Here is a 19,847-nt window from a genome sequence, read left to right on the forward strand (position 1 = left end):
CTGGCGCCGCCGCCGCCGCCGCCGCTGCTGAGCCGGGCGGGGCGGGGCCCGTCCGCCAATCACCCCGCCCCTGGCAACCCGGCGCCCCTGGCGACGGCGAGCGCGGCTCCGATTGGGCGGTGCTGCATCGGGGGGCGGAGCCTCCGCGGAAAGATGAATTGGAGGGGGCGGGCACTTTCCGGCGCGCCCCCCGTGGCCCCGCCCCCTGGCGCGGGAGGCGCAGGGCGAGGAGCGCGCCCCACCCAGCGGCCGCCCGCGGAACTGGGCTCTTAAAGGGGCCGCGCTCCCGACCTGCCCCGCAGACCCCCGGCCCGCGCTGCCCTGTCCCCCGCCCCTCCGGGTGTTGGTGAGTGCGTGAGCCTGGTAGCGTGTGTGATGACGGGACCGTGAGCCACTCCGTGTCACACTACTGGCAGCCTGGTTTACTTGGCCACTCATTGCCATCCCGTTCTCTACAGTCACATCCTGTCTCTCATGCATCCCACCCTTTGCCAACCCATCTCACCTCATGCTCCCCCAGCCCATCCCATACATCCCATCCTACCTCACTCGTTCCATCTCTTTGTATCCTAAGCCTCCCTATGCTATCCACACCACACCATGATTCCCACCACACACACAGAGATGAATGCTGTGATCCTGGCCAAGCTGAAATCATACAGAGAGAAGTGACCTCTCCCAGGACCCCTACACCTACCCCGCAAGGTGCCTTCCCCATCACATTCCTTGTGGGAGAAGGTGCTGGTTGCCGTGCATGCAGCCACAGCTTCCAAGCTTGTGGGTAGCTCAGTCTTCTTTCCCCTCAGTCCTGACTTTGCTATGGGAAGGTTTTGGGGCCCTGTCTGGCACAGACTCTGCTCCCTTGGGATGGTGTATCCACACACACTGTCCTGGTGGTTGGAGCTGGCACTTCCACATCCTTCAGGACAGACACATATCTGCAGTGATGTGTGTGGGACATGAGCTGTGACCTGTCCTGGACCTCTGCGCGGCATCTGCCCCTCAGATACCTGGGGAGGCTTTACCTTAAAAGATTAGCAAAATCCCCCAAGTCCCTGATGTTGGGTAATGCTGATATCCCTGGTCCCTGGGAGTGGCTGGAACTCTAGCAGGTCCAGGGGCAGTGGGGTGCATGGCTGCTTGCTTCACCCTGGGGCAGCCTCGTCACCCTGGCAGAGCCATCTGGGCTGTCCCCGCAGACACCTGCCATCTGCAAGTGGCACCTCCCCACAGTGCTCCTGCCCCAGAAACCTGAACCAGAAACTCCCTTGCTGTACAGCCCCAGCCCTGGTCCTGCACTGGTGCAGCGGGGAGGCTGCAGGATCACACTCTTGGCCACCTTCCCCACGGCTGCTGGCACGAGCAGGAATTTGGAAGGTTATCAGGGCTGGCTATGGTTGACCTCTGTTCTGTGAGGACAGACGCAGAGCATATCCATATCCTCTCTGCCTTCTGCTGTACAGTCCCACCACGGCTGTGGATGGGTATTTTCCTTCCATGTCCTGGAAGGATTTGGCTTCCCAAGTCTTGGCTGGAGAGGCTGGCATAGACCTGAGCTCTGCCTGGGCAGTTGAAAATTTGGAGATGACCGATTCCTACTGCAGTAATGCTGGCATCCTCCAGGAGCTGTGGGGAGCCTTGGCAGGATGCTGTGCCCTGAGGACTGCCACAGTGCCTCAGCACTTATTTCCTGATGGAAAATTCATGCCCAAGAGAGCCAGGGTGCTAATTTAAGACAGGACATATGACATATGACTGTGATAAATTTCTGTGAGGGACAGGAGGTGCAGCAAGTGGGGCATTGCACTCTCCAGGTAAAGGGAAGTGGCCAGGGAGCAAAGCAGCAGTAAGGGGATTGCACTTGTGGAAAACACCAAAGTTTGAGCAAAGCAGAAGAAGTTGTTGGTTTGGACTTGCTGCCACTCAAGGAGATAAGCAGCAGAGAAGTGAGTGATGAAGCTGGCATTGTTAACACGTGCATGGGGATATAATGCAGCATCAGTGGGGAAGGAGAGGGATAGGGACTGATGCAAATGCTGAGAATCTTAACCAAAGGCCAGGCTCAGGGTGGGAAGATTTGCTGTCTCCCTGTGAAGTCACTCCCGGGAAATCCCTCCCTGCTGGCTTAGTGAGATGCAGAAACCTCGTTTATTCTGCAATTCCAGAGGTTTGAGTTACCCAAGCACAAAATTTCTGAACGGAGCACATGGAGAAATTGCTTATTCACACTTGAATAACTCAAAAATGGCTGAACCAATTTTACTTAAACTTTCTCCAAGAATTCCCCTTGGAGCCAAGCCATGCCTGGCAAATTTCAGCCCAAAAGGAATTTATTTCAGAATAGGATGAGAAATTGGAGCAGGCAGCGGGGGTTCGCGGGCCGGGGGAGGATGCTCCATACGATCGTGTAGCTCCCCACGTGCTGTAATTAATGAGCCTCCACTCGCTCCCATGGGCTGGTGCTGCCAGCCGGCCTCTGCCCAGGACCTCAGGCTCCCTGGTGCCGGTGGCTGCAGCGCCGCGCTCCTGGCTGGTGGCTGAGGATTTCAGGGCAGCTCGCTGGCCAGGGAGCCCCGGTCGCTGCCTGTGTGTTGCAGCTGGTGGGCAGCCTGGGGAGCAGTGCTGGCAGGGCTCCGATGCCTGCACAATACCAAATAACTGTGGTAACTGCGTGGTATTTGCTGGCAGGGGCTGGGTGTTTAGTGCCAACCCGCCTACTTGGGCACGGACTCGATGCTGAGGATGGCGCTGCTGTGGCCCCCGAGGGACGGGGTGATGGCGTGGCCGGGGAATAGGCATGTCTGTGTAAACACAGACAGCTCCCAGTCACACAATGTCCCTGCACACACACTCAGCCCTGATGCCCTCCCTGGAACCTCGGGGTGACAGCTGGAGACGAACAGGGCTGCAACGAGCAGTGTTGGCAAGATGTGGACAGGGATGGGCTGAGAGATGAAATGTGGGGCTGTGGGATAGGCAGGGGAGTTTTTCGTTTGCAGCACTGAGCTGAGTTAGTGATGCTCTGCCTTAGAATAGCCTCCAGCCTGCACGGCAAAGCTGCGGTGCCCACGGTGTCCCTGGGAGGCATTCCTGTGCAGACAGGGAGTGGCAGACATGAAAGGAAAACCTCGAAAAGCAGCAACGGCCATAGAAGGTTCAGAGGACAAACCTCCCAGCCCAGCCCTCTTTCCGTAGGAAATTTCTCACCCAGAGATTCCATCCTGCTGGAGCAAGCCTGACTTTCACTCCCCATTTCCAAACACAGCCCTGATGTGCGCCAGTGGCGGGTCCGTGTCGCACAGGCACACGCACGGTGTGTGTCAGACCATGGCCCCGCACACGGATGCACCCACACACCCTGCCTGCTGCGCCAGCCACCGCCCCTCACCTCCTTTGCATGTGGCAACCTCAGCTGCAATTTCATAAGGAAGGGTGATTAGGGAAGACTTATTCCTATTTTCTCAGAAGATCTAAGGGGCATCAAATGAAATTACCCAGCAAGAGTCTAAAAACAAACAGAAGGGAGTACATTCCTCACCAGGCAGCCAGTCCCAGGAGTGCATTGCCATAAGGTATGTATGGGGACTTGTGTTTGAAGGGTGGAACTGGATGAATGCAAGAAAAAGCCCTGCAAAAGGCCTCTGTTGTCTGCTCACCTGGAGCACAGCTGTGCTGGGGATGTGGGAAGCTGAGTGGGAATTTCCCCATGTTTCTGGGCTGGATACCATTGTAGTAGGGGCCATCATGGCATCAAGTGACATCTCCAAGTCCTCTGTCCAAAGGGCTGCGCTCGGAGGGGCGACACTGAGCAGGCACCTGGGTCAGCCATGTGGCTGCTGGGGGGTCCCTTGTGCCATTTCCAGTGCATTGGGAGCCCCGCGGGGCCCCGTTCTCAGGGCAGGGAGCACTGCCGGGTGCCAGCTCGCCTAGCCGGCGTGTTCCCCGCCAGACCAGCACCGGCTCCAGCCTGTCTCCTTCCCAGGCTTCCTGGGCGCTTGCCCCTGCGGGAGCTCCTCCCTGTGCTCCCAAGAGTTTGGCGCTGCCAGCGGGTCGGGGCGGCCGGCAGCACTCGTGCTAGCCCGGTTGGGCCCAGCAAGGAAGCCACCTTGTGCTGCTCATGGTCCCTACTTCAAAACCTTCTCCTGTCCCACCCACATCCACCACCCCTCACCTCTGGCAGCTTCAGGATGCAGTTAAACACTTCAGCACTTAAAATTTCAGGTGCTAATTGCTTAGTAATGAAAACTTTAATCACAGGGCAATTAAAACCTTAAGTAGCTGTGGGAGATCCATTCCACGTCAACAAAAAAAGTGCCGTCACTACCCCAGCACCGCCCTGGCACGGAGAGGCAAGGAATGGCCGAGAGAACCCATCCTGCAGCCCCCACTGCCCCCTGCTCCGGGAATCTGGGGAGCCCCCCCTTCCCACGCTGAGCGGGAGGTGGCCGAGGAATGATCAGCTACTGCTGTAAAACTTAAAACCCAGCTAATTTCGGATTAAGTGCCATATGAAAGGGTTTTGTTATTTTAAATCTCCTACTTTCCAAATTCCCAGGATTAAAATTCTCTGCATTTATTTTAACCACATAACATTTGCAGACAAATCACTTCTCCCAGTGCAAAGTTTGAAGCAGGCTTAGCAGATCTAAAGCCCAGCCACAAGCTCCAGGGTGGAATCGCTGGAAGCGGCTGCCAGCGGCCGCCAGCCCCTTTCGCTGGCGCACGCTTGCAGCAGAACTCATCCACTGTTTCTGCAGGGGGAAAGGGCCTGCTAAGTGCAGGAGCCCTGGGAGGCAGCATGAGAAGGAAGGGTGGCTGTCATCCTGGCTTCTGGGCTCATTCCTAAACCAGGGATGTGCCCTTGGGAAAATCTGATGAGGCTTGTGTGTTTGCAGAGCAAGCCCTGTCCTTGTGCTGCAGGGTGCATGTTGCAACTATACTGATGCTGTCCAAGTGACACTGTCCAGTTCAGCCCTTTCTCATCCAGGTGCTGACAAATATCACACAAAAAATAAATAAAAATCATGATTTTTGCCTTTTCTTCCCTGCTCTGCAGTCCATTGGGGCTGAAAGGGAAAGGAAGGCATCCAGCCTCGCGTGACTCTGGCTCTGTGGGAGGCAAAGGCTCCAGAGCTGGGGGACGAGGTTTGTCCCGCAGCTGCTGGGAGGTGTGGGAAACACGGGTGCCTGTGGGCAGCAAAGTGCCCCCTGCTCTTTATCAAAAGCAGCATCAGTGTCTGGCAAATGTCACTCTCCCGCATGCCTCCCAGCTGGGAGGTCCGTTTCCTCCTCCCATCGCCCCCTTCCCCTCTCTGCCTCCCAGCCCTGCAGCAGGACGGGGCCGTCAGGATGGGGACATGCTGGTGAGTGGGTGGCCATGGGACTGGGGGGACAAGGCAGGTGATGCAGCACCTTCATCCAGCCCACTGCTCTCTCAGGCACCTTTGCTAACAGGGCTATTAACCTGTTAGTCCCTGTATGTGTCTCCCATTAGGGAAATTTTAGGGGACTGCAGCTGAAATGCCAGTGCAGAAGCTCTTTGCATGCTCAGCCCTGAGCTGGGGTCAGCTGGGTGCCCGCCTTAGTCACAGGAAGCAGATAATCTCCAAACCCAGAGATTTAGGGGCTGAAACTGCTTTGTGCCACAGCCTGACCCCAGAGAGACATTCCCAGGTGGGGAGTAGTGACCCCCAAATGGGGTGACAAGATATTTGGGGTTCATGCTCATAATAAGAGATGCTGGCAGACCTCCTGGCTGCAAAAATCGAAGAGGCCTTTCCTGACCCTGCATGCCCTGCAAAGATGGTTGTTCCTCTGGGCTGAACAGGAACTATCACTATGTCCTTCTGAGGCTGCCTGGGAACAGCCAGAGGTGATGGTCGCAGTGAGCACAATGGGATCACAGCAGGGCCAAGCACAGAGCCTGAACCCCAGCAGCTTCCACCTGCCCACCCTCACCAGGCACTGTGGGCCAGGGGAAGCCCTCAGAGCAGAGCAGCTTTCCTGGACTCTAAGGTGAGGCTTTGGCCTTCCCCAACCTTGGGGCAGTGCCCTGATCCTGCTTCCCATCCCACCTGGAACATCCCTTGCCCAAAGCCAGCTCCGGATGCTGTGCCTCTCATTGCCATGGCAACCCCCATCATTGCTGGGTTGCCATGGCTCCCTGGGCCCCAGCCGCAGCCACATCCTCAGCATCAAGAGGACCCAGTGAGTTGGGTCCTTGGAGGCTGTCACCATGGGAGAAGCCACACAGGGCCTGGGAGGGAGGAGGACTGATGGCTTGCTGGCATCTCCACATCACACTGAGGTTTGGGCTCTGGACCACCTGGGACCTTGGGAGGCTGGTGGGAACATCATTGATGGCATGGGGATGGCATCACTTTGCAGACCACCCTCGTGCTTTCCAAACCTGCCTCCTTCCAGCCTAGAGTCTCTCTGCTTGGCGGAGCTGCCACAGCCCCACTGGGTTGTGTTGGTGGGCAGGCAGGCAGGTGCTGGAGCCCTTTGGTGTGGCTGCATGCCGGCAGCATCAACAGTGGCAAGCATATGTGACCTCGCTCTTGTCCGCTGTCCCCTCCAAACACTGTCCCATCCAGTTGCAAACACCCCACCAGGCCCTTGGGAGAAACTTTAGCTTGGGGTTGCTGTCGTGGCACTTGCTGCACCCGGGTTATGGCTGCGCTCGGCAGCAGCACGAGCCCGGCGGGCTCCAGGCCTGGTGTGTTAAATAAACACAGCCACCGTGAGAAAAAGGCAGCCAGGAATAAATAGTCAAATAAAATAATAAGTCAAAGGAATAAACAAAGTGGGGACGTGCCCAGGCATGGCACAAGCCTCCGACGTAGCACTTCCAAGCCGGGCTCTGGCCCAGCCCCGGTGCCTGCAGGTGGTGGAGCCCGGCCTGCTGGCAGCGCCCTGGCCGGCCGCACCCCCGCCCCAGTTTCCCCCCTGGCTGCAGGAATCCCCTCTCCCCGTCACACCACATTCCTAGGGTGCCCGAGGATGGAGGTGCAAACACCCTGGGAGAGGTGCCAGGCAATTCCTGGCCTGCCTGGGATTTGCATCCGCTGCCCTGGCGCTTGGCTTGGGAGGGATAAGCCCAGGCTTAGCTGTTGCTTCCCCTGGGGCTTGCTGCCAGTTCCTAACCAGTTTTGCCGTAGCCCTTTCCCACACTAACTGGGGTCAAGGGAGCTGTGTGGCCTCCATCCCACCTCTTCCCTCCAGCGCTCAGGAGCTTTCATGGTTTAAACAACTTGCTGCAAAGGAGATGGTGTGAGGGTGGGAGAGGGGCAGTCCTGAGGGCAGGGGTCTGAAGTGGGTGGCTTCAGACACTGTGAGGAGTCCATAGGGGATGTCTGCAGGCTGCAAAGCTGGGATGCAGACCCACGGCTGCCCTCTTGGAACCTGCATGAAGTTTGGGTGGTGGCAGACAGGGGGGCAGCTGAGAACCTGCAACCTCAGTGCTTCCCTGGGAAATCCCACAACACATGAGCCTGCTGGTAACAAGGGAGAGAGCAGCTCAGAGGACTCAGGGTGTAACACACTGTCCCCATCACCACAAACCTCCTTTAAAACTCTCCACAGGGCCCTGACACTTCACCTCACTCTCTCTCCAGCTGGCAGCCAGCGGTGCTCAGCCAGGGAACAAAGGAGCATGGTTTAAAGTAGCCAGTTATTTTAAGAGCCTGCACTGGCAGTGACAAGCGGAAAATAGAAAGAAAACCAGAATAAGCAACAAAAGAGCATTCCCTGATACATACTTTCTCAGCAGTGCTTCCACGCTTTTGGTGTAGAATTTACTGCGGGAAAAAAAATTGGAATAAAAGGAAAATTGCCTCAAAGCCCCTCCATAAAACAGCACCTGGGTGTCCCAGTGGAGCAGGATGCCAGCAATATGGCACTGCCAGGCACTCAGCTGATGGGATTTTGCACATAGACTTCACATCTTCAGGTTTCCCTTGGCTTTCCAGCTTGAAAGGTTGAGTACAAAACAAATTGCTGGCATGCCATGCTTCACTCCACCAGCCAGGCAGATGGACCTGCTGGGGCCCCAGCACAGCCTGGCTCACCCTGGGAGCCAGCAATGGCAGAGCTGCAGCTTTGGCATGACCCGGACATCCTTTGTGTCCTCTGGCACAATTCTGCTGAGGTTTCCAAGTAAGCTCTGTTTGATCTTTGCCTCCACACGTCTGGAGGAGCAGCCTGACTTCTCCCTGTGTTGGGATGCTTTCCCATGCTGCTCAGCAGTGAGGCTCCAAGGATTCAGCTAGTTGTAAAGAGAGCTGTGATATAAGATTTATAGCCCTAAAAATTCTTCCTGAAAAGAGCCTGTCACAGCACAGACCTCCCTGCAGTACACTGACCAGGATGCTGTACTGGCCATCCCAGCTCTCCTGACATGGGAAATGGCCCTCAAAGCCTGCAGCAGTGTGAGCTTTTCCTAAAAGCATTAGTGTGCAGCATTAGACTGAGGAAAACCCAGTGAGGAGATGTAGAGGAATGTGAGATGTGTTGCTCCAGCAGCCTGTGGGTGACAGGGCTGGTTCAGCAGGCCTGTGGCTGGGTGACCCTGGTGTGCCTTTACCCACCATCTCCATGTGAGCCTGATGGGATGGGAAGGAGAAGGCTGGTGGGGGAGGATCTGTCCACTCCACACCAGGAGGAGAAGTCAGGGAAGGCTGACAGGCAGAAAGGTGCACCTGGGACTATGCTGAGTCCCAGAATACCCCCCAGCTGAGAGCTGGTGGCCCTGGCACAGGAGGGGATCTGCTGTCCTTTGGCAGGAGAGGGCCAGTTGTGGTCCCCAAATCAGCTGCACCACATCAGAAAGCAGCAGTTCCTGACCAAGTCAGGTATGCCAGAACTAATGCCAGTCTAATGCCAGAACTAATGCCAGTCTAATGCCAGAACACCATGGAAAACCACCTCAATGAAGCTGCTGGGATGCCAGGTGGAACATCACTGCTCACTCCTTGCTGGAGTCCCAAACTGCTCCCACATCATGCCCAGCACCATTTCCACTTGCAGCAGGTATGGCAGTACATGGGGTGGACTAATGAGGAACAGGACCAGGGAGAAGACACTGACTTCAGTCCTCCCCTGTGGCACCCACACACATCTCCAGATTATGCCCTAAAGGGTGAGGGGTGCTGAATGCAGCCCTGAGGACAAGCACTGTCACGGAGCTCTACGGTGCCAGCACCCCTCAGCCAGGGGATGGGCAGGTGCAGCCATGGGTGCTCCACATCCCCCCAGGTTCCTGGCCTCCAGAAGAGCATTTGGGGGGAGGTCAAGCAGTTTCTTCATTCTATACCCCCTCCCTTTCCAAGATGAAGAATTTAATTTTAGTTTTTACAGCTCCTCCTAGGTGGATAAATCCCTTCCTGGCGAGTCCAAGCCCTGGAAAATCTTGTGAATCTAATGCTGGCCCTTCTGGCAGTCACTGCAGCAATTCCTGTTTCTCTCCAGCCGCACTCTGTAAAGTTTTATAGTTTCCTGGTTGTAGCTGCAAGGCCCCAGCCGTGCCGAGGAGGGTGGCGGGGGGAGAGCCCAGCACTCAGGAACTCGAGGCCAGGGAGGCGAAGCAGGGAACTGTGGCTTGGTGGGATGTGCCAGGGAGCTGCCAGGGCACTTTGTGGGCTCATCCAGGCAGGAATGTTCTGTGCAGAGGATGGTACAGTCCTGCATGTGGGGATGAGGTCCATCACAGATCTCATCCCATCCCTGCGTGGATCTGGGCCAGCCCTGTTTGTGTGCTGTGGGAAGATGCCACTGTCACCCAGCATGGGGAACATGCCTGGGGAGTGGGCAGAGCTGCTGGCGTCAGAGCCCTGCTGGGTACAAGCAGGGCCCCACCATGAAACCTGGTGCTCCTCCCTAATGAAAATCAGCTTTATATCTGCTTTATATCAGTGCAGCACTGCTCCAGCCCTGGGGGGAGGAAGAACCTGGAGAACAAGCAGTGCCATGATACAGCCCATCACCTTGTTCATCTCCACTAGCCACATGCATGTCCTCAGAGGGTAATGTGGCACCTTCACAAGCATAAAACCATGGCACAGAGGTGCTGCTTTGGCTAGGACTGGCTTCATCCTAGTGCAGGACGTGGTACTTGGTTGACCGAATGACCATAGAGGCCTCTGTGCTTGCCCCCTGTACCACCAGCTTTGCAGTGACAGCAGTGCTCCCCAAGGTGATTCACTCCCCATGGTGATCCACTCCCCTGGGAGCCTTGGGCCCCCATGTATGGAATAGATAAAGCCTCGTATCACCAAATCTCTTGATTTTCTTTCTGATCCTTACCTGTATTTGGCAACTTCTGATGGAAAATTTGACCCCCAGAAAAGTCAACAATGAGAGGATAGGTCTGGCGGCTGTGGAGACAGAGACAAGTCCCTGCTAAATGCCCCATCGTGGCTCAAAGTCCTGGCTGATGTTCAGCTTTATTAGGGAAGCTGTGAGAGAGTGAGTGCCAACATTGTAATGCCATCAGCTCTGTTAATACTTATGCTCTGTCTCTGAGCGCCAAAGTCACCATGCTCAGCTCTGTCTGCTCTGTTGCCAAAAGGATACATTAAAAACAGCCCAGAGAGGGGCAGGGAGTGTGACAGGCAGGAAGGTGATTTCTGTGAAAAAAGAATGAGAGGAAGGAGAGGAGTGAAAGGGATGGTACACAGTCTCCTGCACCAGCTCAGTGCTCTGCCACTGGGTCTCATGGGACTGCAAGGCATCACAGGAGCCAGGAGATTGTGGCTGGGATGGGGGTGGATGGGTGGGGCACAGCATTTCCACTGCAGTGGGTCTTTCCCACATATTCCCCAGTCACCCAGCAGCCAGGGAGAAGAGAATGCCTGCGGGTGCAGGGCACCCATGGGTGCTGGGGTGCGTTGTAGCACAAGTGGGACCTAGGGGACGTGGATGCTCTTGAGTGAGTGCCACGTGGCCGAATCTCTCCCTGTCTTCCTCCTCGTCCCAGCAGCCAGGCTGGCACGTCCCCATCCCCTCCGCCAGCGCCGTATCGCTGGAGGGACATCACGGGTCACCGAGCAGCAGAGAGACCTGTCTAACCCTTCACACGCTTCCCAGAAACAAGGGGCGGGGGGAGGCAGTGAGGGGGGCTGTAAACTCTGCATTACCACTAATTAAGCACTTGGCTGTCACTGAGGCTTCCCAACACGCCTCTTTCCCTGACACTTTTACTGTTTGGGGAAATGGTGTCTCGGGCCTTTGATGAACTCGCTATGAAGTTGAAAGGAGCTTGTGGCGCGGTGCCAGGGCCCATTGCAATTGTCTCTCGGGCTGGGGATGGGAAATGACCCGTTTATAAAAAGTGAGGTGATAAATTAGACCTGGGAAATGGGAGCCACCGACTGTAGATAAAAGGCAGGATGGGCCGGACTGGCCGTCGGCCCCAGCCTGTCCCCAGCCCCGGTGCAGGTACAGCCAGGCTGGGCAAACCCAAGGGGTGACAAACCTTGTCCTGCTGGTCATGCCAACCTGGCACATGGTCCCTGCTGTGGTGGGAGCACGAGCTAGTGGCAAAGGGAACTGGCACTGGGTAGGAAACTGTAGGACTCCTGGGAGTTTATTTATAATAGGGAGGTTTTGGGGTGAAGCAAATTCAGAAGTTGGAAATCCAGGGTGGGGACAAAGAAGAAAATACCCAGCTCTCAGGTTGTGAGGGGGAGCAAATGCAGTCTGTGTCCCAGCATGAAGCCAGCTCATGGCTGGGGCTGAGGCACAGCCCCACATGCTTTGCCTGGGGAATGTGCTGTCAAGAGGGCTATGGAATCCCCATGTCCATTGCTCCAAGTGCCACCAGGACACAGGGCCTGGCTGGGGTGCAGGTGACAGTGAGCGTGTGGCCATGCATCGCTGCTGTCCCTGTGTGGGGACCCCACACACACTGCCAGCACAGACCCTTCTGTTACAAGGGGCCAATCCTTGTAACAGAATCCTTGTGGGCCATGAGGGCAAACTCCTGGGGTGCAGAGGCCGTTCAAATGTATTTCATGTTAGAGGGGCAGGGCTGTGGGGGTCTCCCAAGAGACCCCCAAGAGCAAGTGAAGGTGTGACCATGCTGATGATTGAGTTCTGTCACCCACAGCTACATCATCATCATCATCATCATCAGCAGCAGCAGCATCATCATCATCATCATCATCCAGCTTCTAAATTCTCCCTGTCCCCTGTGTCTGCCCCTCGCCCCACCTCCATTCTGCCATGGCTCAGCTCCGAGCTGGAAGAGCAGCCAAGGAGCTGCACCACAGGATCATTCCAGGTTAGCTCAGAGAAGCTCCATGGAGGGCAGCTGGTTTTCCATGACTCTGGTGCCTAACCCCAGAGAGCTGGGGCTGTGGGCGGGCAGCAGGAGACACCCCTTTCCTTGTCCCCATCCCCCAGACTGCAGTGAGCCTGGGGGATTCTCCCCTCCTCAGGGCAGGCTCCAGCAGTCCATATGGGGCAGGGGGACACCAGCTCTCTTCTTGCATCAGCAGGTTGCAATGGGCTCTGCCAGCAAGTCTACAGGGTGAGAGCCTGCTGGAAGGCTAATTAATGACTGCCAATTAGCACTAGTCAGGCCTGGCTGGTGGCTGGGAGCCGGATGCAGCAGGTGATGGGATTTTCTGTGCAGTTGAAGGGAGAGTCTCTGGGTTTCACACATACAATTCAGTTGCCTGTGGATGGCGAGACACTCACCTGCACGCAGACACAGCAACGGCAGCATGGGCTTGGATGGCTGCCGAGAGGCTGTGGAGGGTGGTTTGGTCAGGGATGCAAAATCCAGCTCCCAGAGATGCTACATCTCTGCCTTCCTTGGGCTTTGCCTCCCACTGCAGCACAGGTGCCCACCAGGATGTCACCCCTTCCCCAGGACAATGCAGGAGTAGCCCTTGGCATGGCCCTCCCTTTGGCACTGCACAGCTCTGGGGAGGAGCTGGGAGAGATGCCTCTGCCTGTGACGAGCTCCTGGGCTATTTGGGAAGGCTGGAGGTTCCTGCTGCCATAGGAGACAGCACTTGTATCCCATCCTCTACACCCCTCAAACCCCTCTGTCTGCTTTTTATGACTCTGTTGTGCTCCTGCTCTTTACCCCTCATTTTCATGGCTGCTGTACCACAACATTTCCTATATATTTGAGCCCTGATTATTTCTAGCACTATACATGCATGTGTGTGAGTATATGTATACATATATATATTCATCTTATCCTCCCTGCATTGTGTTTCTCATTAATTATTCACATCTCATGAAATAGGAATGAAAAGAGATTGCATGATGCTGGCTGGAACCTCACAGGAGGGAAATCAGCCCAAAGATTTCCCACAGCTACTTCTGGGCTTAGATATGAAACCCTTTGCCTCAGGGCACAGGGCACCTGTGTCAGGGTTCCCTGATGAGAATCCAGGGAAAGGGAGCTTGACTGAAGTGAGGCTGCAGGAAGCCTCTCAGCTGCATGGAATGGGTGACAAAGAGGTCTCCCAGCCCCAGTGAGCTCCTGCCATGGTGCAAGACCTGCGCCAGTCCTGGTCGCTGGGTTTCATTACATGGTTTTGACTGAAAGAAATCCCTTCCTTTCAGCATGGGCTGACTGCAATGGAGTTACCTCTGCTGTCATAGAAAAATAGGCAGGGGCCTGACTCAACTTCCCACTCAAAGGCAGTTTCCCATATTCCTGAGCCCTCTCCAACTTTTCCACGTCCTTTATCAAACCAGGATGCAGCACTCAGTCCTTGTCTCACCCACTGTACACAGAGCTGGACTCATCTTTCTCTTTCCACCTTTTCTCCTTGGACAGTCACACCCTGGCCAGCACACGGGCATTGAGCCCTGGGGTCACTGCTCTGCACGAACGGGAACTTCTGCTCCTGCTCCACCCAAACAGCACTTGCTTTCTAAAATAGCTCTTTTCTTCCCTCCCCTCTCCCTTGCTATTTAAAAATCTGCTTCATATACTTGATCTATTCCATTTTTAAGAGGTTATCAGGAAGAGAGGGCTAAAGAAGGTCCCTTGTTGTCCCCTTTTAACCTCTCTCCACAATGCCCTGTGCCAGTCACTCTCACCCTCTGCTCCCTCACGTGCTGGCAAAGCTGTTTATTTAAGCAGTGGTACTGCAATATTTCCAGTGCTTTGCTCCATGCTCTCTGCGCATTGTAATCTTTTCTTTGCTCTTTTGACCATCAGCATATATCGAATAGGAGCTGTTAATTGAGCTGTCTGCATTGACATGTTGGGCTTGTACTTAGTGGCTATAATTAATTTAGGACAATATATGTGAATTATCTTGATTAGTCTATCCAAGATGCATCATCTCACACAGGCCCATGGTGAATGTCATATATCTTTGTGCAATCCTTTCCCACAGCAGCAAAGTCCTTCAGCCTTAACTAACCTAAATATGTCACGTTTTTGCTAACATGCTGCCTTCTCCACATCATTAATGAGCGTAATAAACCACACTGATGCTAACGCTCAGCAGCCTGCCTGGCCCTCTGCTAACCTCCTGCCACAGGGAGTAGTGGCTGTTCACACAGCCTGGAGGTAGAAACCAGGACCTGGAGAGGTGGAGCTGCCTGGATTTCTGGACATGCCGCTGGGGTAGGGGGGTGCCTTTGTGCAGTGGATGCTGCTGAGGGCTTTCCCTCCTCCCCACTGGGCTGGCCAACAGGAAAATCAGCTCATGAGAGGTCCACACAGACCTTGGGATGTATGGTCGTGTTTGCATTTCTTTGGTGTCTTTTTCTAGGGTGGAGGGAAGTGCCTGCCAGCTTTCCACAACTGAGGAAATACAATGGTGCATCTGCTCAGCCCTGCTTCCGTCAGCTTCCCTGCTCCCTCTGCCTCTTCACAGCCACATTTTGGCAATATCTTTTCTCACCATTGCTTGGCCCCTGTGGAGAGCTCCTCTCAGGGTTCTCCTGGAAGTGCTCAGCGATGTTGGAACCTGTTTTCAGGCATGGCAGGCAATCCCCCACTTCTACAGGAATGCTGGTATGCCTCTGGAGCCGCCACTGGTAGGACGAGTTATGCTTATGGGGACATGTAGTGGCTCGACCTGGAGAAGGGCTGGTGCTGGCTCCGGGGCAGGCCCTTTTTTAGAAGCAGCGTTCATCACTTCTGAGACCTCCTTTGATAGTTGCACTACAAACAAACACACAAACAAACCAGCCAGCCCTTCAGATACCACTCAGGCAGAACAATACAATTACAGGGCTCAGGTTTCCAGCATCAGCCTCATCCTGGCTCTTTGGAGACCTCTGAAACCAGCAAATGCTTAACTCTGCATCCATTTGCAAGTTGCTCTGAATTTCCCAAGCACTGCAGAGGTGTTTACCCAGTGCAACAGCGCACCGAGATGGAGGAAATTCAGTGGCCCTGGTGATGTCTGATCCCAAGGCAGCTGGGAGATGTGGCACACACACCTTGCTTGCCAGCAGCCTGACCTTGCCCAAACAACCGCACACTGCAGGATCCTGTTTGGGACAGACTGAGCAAGATGGGAGAGATGTTTAGGCTAAGTCCTTGGTATTTAACCATCGGAATTTAACCCCTCTGGTTCTGATTATGGCTCCAGAAGTTCAGTTTCCATCACAGACCACTGGTTTTGGCCACTTAAGAGCAGTCGGTATCACCTCTGACCCCCCGGCAAGCTTTATTGCTGCAGCTCGCAAGGAAGCAGCCGCATCGGCTGCCTCGTAAAGCTCAGGGCCGCCGAGGGCTGGTCCCAGCAAATAAACCCCTCACAGATCCCCTCCACTCCATGTGCTCCCTGGGGTCCCCCAGGGCCACCCAGCATCACTGGCCCCATCACAGCATTCCCTGTGGGCGCGTGGGAGAGGGCCAGGCCAGGGACAGCCACATCAGTGCCACTCTGATCTGGTGGCTGGTCCCTGGGGAAGGCTCCCACAGAGGTACCCACATGGGGACACCCCTCACTGGCATGGAGCTGAGTGGCATTTCCTCAGAACGGCTTTGGTTCAGCCATGAGCTGGTACAGTGCCATTCCTGCCCCACGAGTGCTTCGACTGCAGCCAGGGGCAACCTCTCCTATGTTTCCTAAGCAATCACTGCATGAGGAATTTGCAGCCCTCCTCCTCCTCCTGTTCTCCCCAGCCTTGGTTGAATTACTGAAACCCAACAGAGTCAGGAGGGAGCTCAGAGGTGTCATCCCTTCCCTGCTTTGGGAGACCTCCTTCCAGCCTTGCTGGGGACACATGGATGATGGAAGGGAGCAGCTCCATTCCACTGAGTCTCTGTCCCCATTGCCTGGCAGGCTGGGGAACAGGAAGGTGGCCCTGAGGGGTCCCTAATTCCACTGGGGTCTCTCCTCCTCATCATGAGCCCACTTGCTTGCCACCATCTGAGCTCCTTCTCTCCTCAGTTTCTCACAGGCACTCATGGTCCCATGGGCTGCCTGTGATCACCAAGGCCCTCAGCTCAGGGATTTCTCCTGCTGACCTGGGACTTTGTGAGTGTATCACAGCCAGAGCCCGCCCTGCTCCGAGCACATGAGCCTCCTCTACATCCTGATGCTCCCAGCTGTGTCTGCTCCTCCTGCCCTGAGGGTCAGGAACTAGTACTGGTGGCACCTTGAGTCTCATGTCCCTTGCCTTGGCTGCAATGCTGTTGAGGATTCTAATCCAGACAAGCTGAAGGAAAACCTTCAGGAGGTTTCCTACTTTTGTGTGGTGAGCCAAGGCTTGGGATTTGTTTTGGAAACTCTCCCAGGGGAGGCTTTTTGGCTTGATTTTTTTTTTTTTTCCCTTAGAAGGATGAAGTGTGCCTGGTTGGGTTCCCTGGCCCTGCCTGAGGAAGCTTTGGGTTGCTGCTGGGATGGTGAGTGAAGTTTGTGGGAACAAAACTGCATGTCCAGGCTGGCATGCAGGTCCCCTCCAAGTGACACAATGCCATACACAGCCCAACATCCTCCAGGAGAGCTTAATCCCGCACTGCTGACATGCACAGCAAGCAAATGCATGGGTGTTTAAATTAAGAAACTTTAATCTTCTAGATTTTCCCATTAATCACCACAGAAGGGGCCCCCACCCACCCTGTAGATGGTGCTCAGTGTCAAACCACCACCTGCCCCCCAGGACCCAATGCTGCACTAAATAGGGTGTGAGAGCCCTGACCTGCTGCATCAGCCACCCCCACCTTGCTTCAGCAAGGAAGCTGCATCTCTCCCCTCATGAGAGCCAGGGGATGGAGGCACCCCAGGGTGCTCATGGAAGGAGGCAGAGCCGGCAGCTGCTACCCCAGCGGAGCTCAGGGTCCCAAGGGCCCTCAGGGTGCTGTCAGTGCCAGGGCTGCATCCTCCATCCTCATCTCATGGCTTGCTAGAGGCAGGGATATTTTGGCAGGATGGGTGGCTTTTCAAGGGGGAAAAGGGACTATTTAGGCTGAGCTGGATCTTCCCACCTCGGATCTGCGGATTGTATGCAAGAGGGAAGCGCCGGGGCACTGCTGGCCCCGGGGATGCTCTCCCCAGGGACACAACGCTGACGCTGATACTTGAGACACTTCAAACGGTACCAGCCGAAGCCCCCGAGAGCAGACTGACAGCAGAGCTGCTGGCGCCGTCCCCAGACGGGCTCCTCGGGTCCGAGGAGGGCTGCGAGCGCTCGCCTCTCTATTTACATTACTAGGAATGCACAAAACAGGGGGGCGCAGGCTGGGGAGGGGGGCGCAGGCTGATTGTTCCCAGGATCCCCTTGTCAGAAACCCTCCCTGTTCTGTTAGTGTCTCTTGATATATGGCTTGCATTAGGGGATGAAAGTGAGGCATAGCTTGGGGTTTTGGCACGACAAACCCCATTAAACTCTCTCTGGGAAAATGAGTCCAAGAAGTGTTTTGGGGGGTTGAGTCACTACCAGAGCTGTGAGCAGCATTTATCCTCACCTCCGGCAGCCTGGCCAGGGCAGGAGCGGGGCGGGTGCTGCCCAGGGCTGGCAAGCAGCTACAGCATCCCTCTTCACCCACCCCCTCCCACTGTCCTGCCGGGATCTGGGAGTGCTCAGACACAGGGCAACTGGCCCCAGCCCTTCCACGGTATTGGTCCCAAGTCCAGGCAGCCCTCTGCCACCTGGAAGTTTTGGGGTGGGTGGAGGAGTCACAGAGTTGGGAGTCTTCCCTGCTCTCCCAAAGCTGTTTTTGGGGAGGAGATGGAGACAGGATCCTTCCCCACCATGGCAGCCTGGCTTGGGGGTCCACACCCTTCTATCTGGAGTGCTCAATCGGCAGTGGGATGCACCTTCCTTGCACCACACGTCCCTGGCTGCTTTTTGTTTCCCCAGGGGCAGCAGGACAAACTGGGGGGATCCAGCTCAGCCCCTCTCAGGTGTGTCACTGGCTTTGGAGGTCAGGCAGAGCAGGTGAGAGCTGTGCTGGGAGAACACAGTGGGAGCTCTTTGGGCCTGAACTGCTGTGTAAGCCCTCTTCTCTCTCCCCAGCACCAGGGAATCAAAGACAGGCAAGGGGAGGGAGGGTCAGGGCAGCCCTGAGTCCCCAGCCCCTCTGTCTGTAGTTCCCAGCCAGAGGGGGACAGGCAGAGCAGCCACCTGCCTGCACCCCCAGCCCCACAAAGGCCACTCTGCAGGTGATCTGCTCCAGGGCAAGGAGAGGGGCTGCAGAAAACTTTCCATCACCCCGTGAGGGAGCAGGAAAATACCTGCAGAAGCTGAGGCAGGAGTCAAAGCAGCAGTGGGGATGACTAAACACAGGTGAAAGGAAAATTGCTCCCGGTCAGAGAAGGCAATCCCCTCCAAACCCACCCAAATTACCCTCTCTTCCCTGTTTGCACTGTGTTTCCTGCTTTCTCTGATGAGAGGCCACATGAATCCCTAAGTGCCAGTTGTGCAGCAGCAAGAACATGTCAGATGCCAAGAGCAATGCAATAAAAAGGGTGGGAAGAGGCACAGCGTGGGCATTGTTTGCCTGCCTGGCCCCTGCCTCCCACCAGCCATTCTTTCACTGTGCTGTACTTGCCCCTTGTTGCCCTATAAAGGAATCAGGAATTTGCTGGGGACCAGGGGCAACGGGCAAGTGCATCACAAACACCTCTGGCTGCTACTCATGTTGGGTTCCTGAGGCCTCTACCTGTGGAAAAGGGCAGGGATCTCAGGCCCAGCACCTGCAAGTGACACTCAGGTCACCATCCTACAGGACAGCCATCCTGGCTTCCCTGGCCAGTCAACACTGCCCAGTGCTGATGGCCAATGCCCCCTCAGCATCCCTCAGTGGGGTAATGTCATGGGTGCTCGCGGCACACTCTGCCCATGCCTTGGAGGGGAGGGGGTGGCCATCAGGAATGAGAAGCAAGGCCCTGGAAGATGTCCAGCTCTCTTTTAATTAACCTGAACAAGCCAGAGCTTAAGTTTCCGAGCCAAGCTGAAGTCTCCCTGTTAGGAAAAACCTGCAGTACCTGGCAGTAATTTAATAACTCTCATTTTGAGCTTTCTAATAGCAGTGCTGTGGAACGGCTCCAAACCCACTGGTCTCCCTGCCTTTCCGCAATCAAGTTACCTTTATTGCTTTATAGCAATATTAACAGAGATACCAGTGTTAATGCCTCACCTCAAACTCGGCTGGCAGGAGCCTGGCACGGCCGAGAGGAAACCCGGCGGCGCGTGGTGGGGCCGGCACGGCTGGCTCCCGGCACCGCTCCAGCGCCCACCCCTAGCCCAGGGAGCAGTCCCTGTGCTCCAGGCAGGCCCCAGTGCCAGGCACGTGGCAGGGCGAACTGTCACCCCCGGGATGGGGTCTGGCTCAGGGGTGCCCCAAGATGCCCATTCTCAGAAATAGTACACACCAGCACCCTGGGATCCCCGGGGAGGTGTTTGCATTGCTG

The sequence above is a fragment of the Pseudopodoces humilis genome, chromosome 11 (genome assembly GCF_049639895.1).
Source record: "Pseudopodoces humilis isolate 2021_Gansu_Grassland_sample_001 chromosome 11, ASM4963989v1, whole genome shotgun sequence".
NCBI classification, from domain to species: Eukaryota; Metazoa; Chordata; class Aves; order Passeriformes; family Paridae; genus Pseudopodoces; species Pseudopodoces humilis.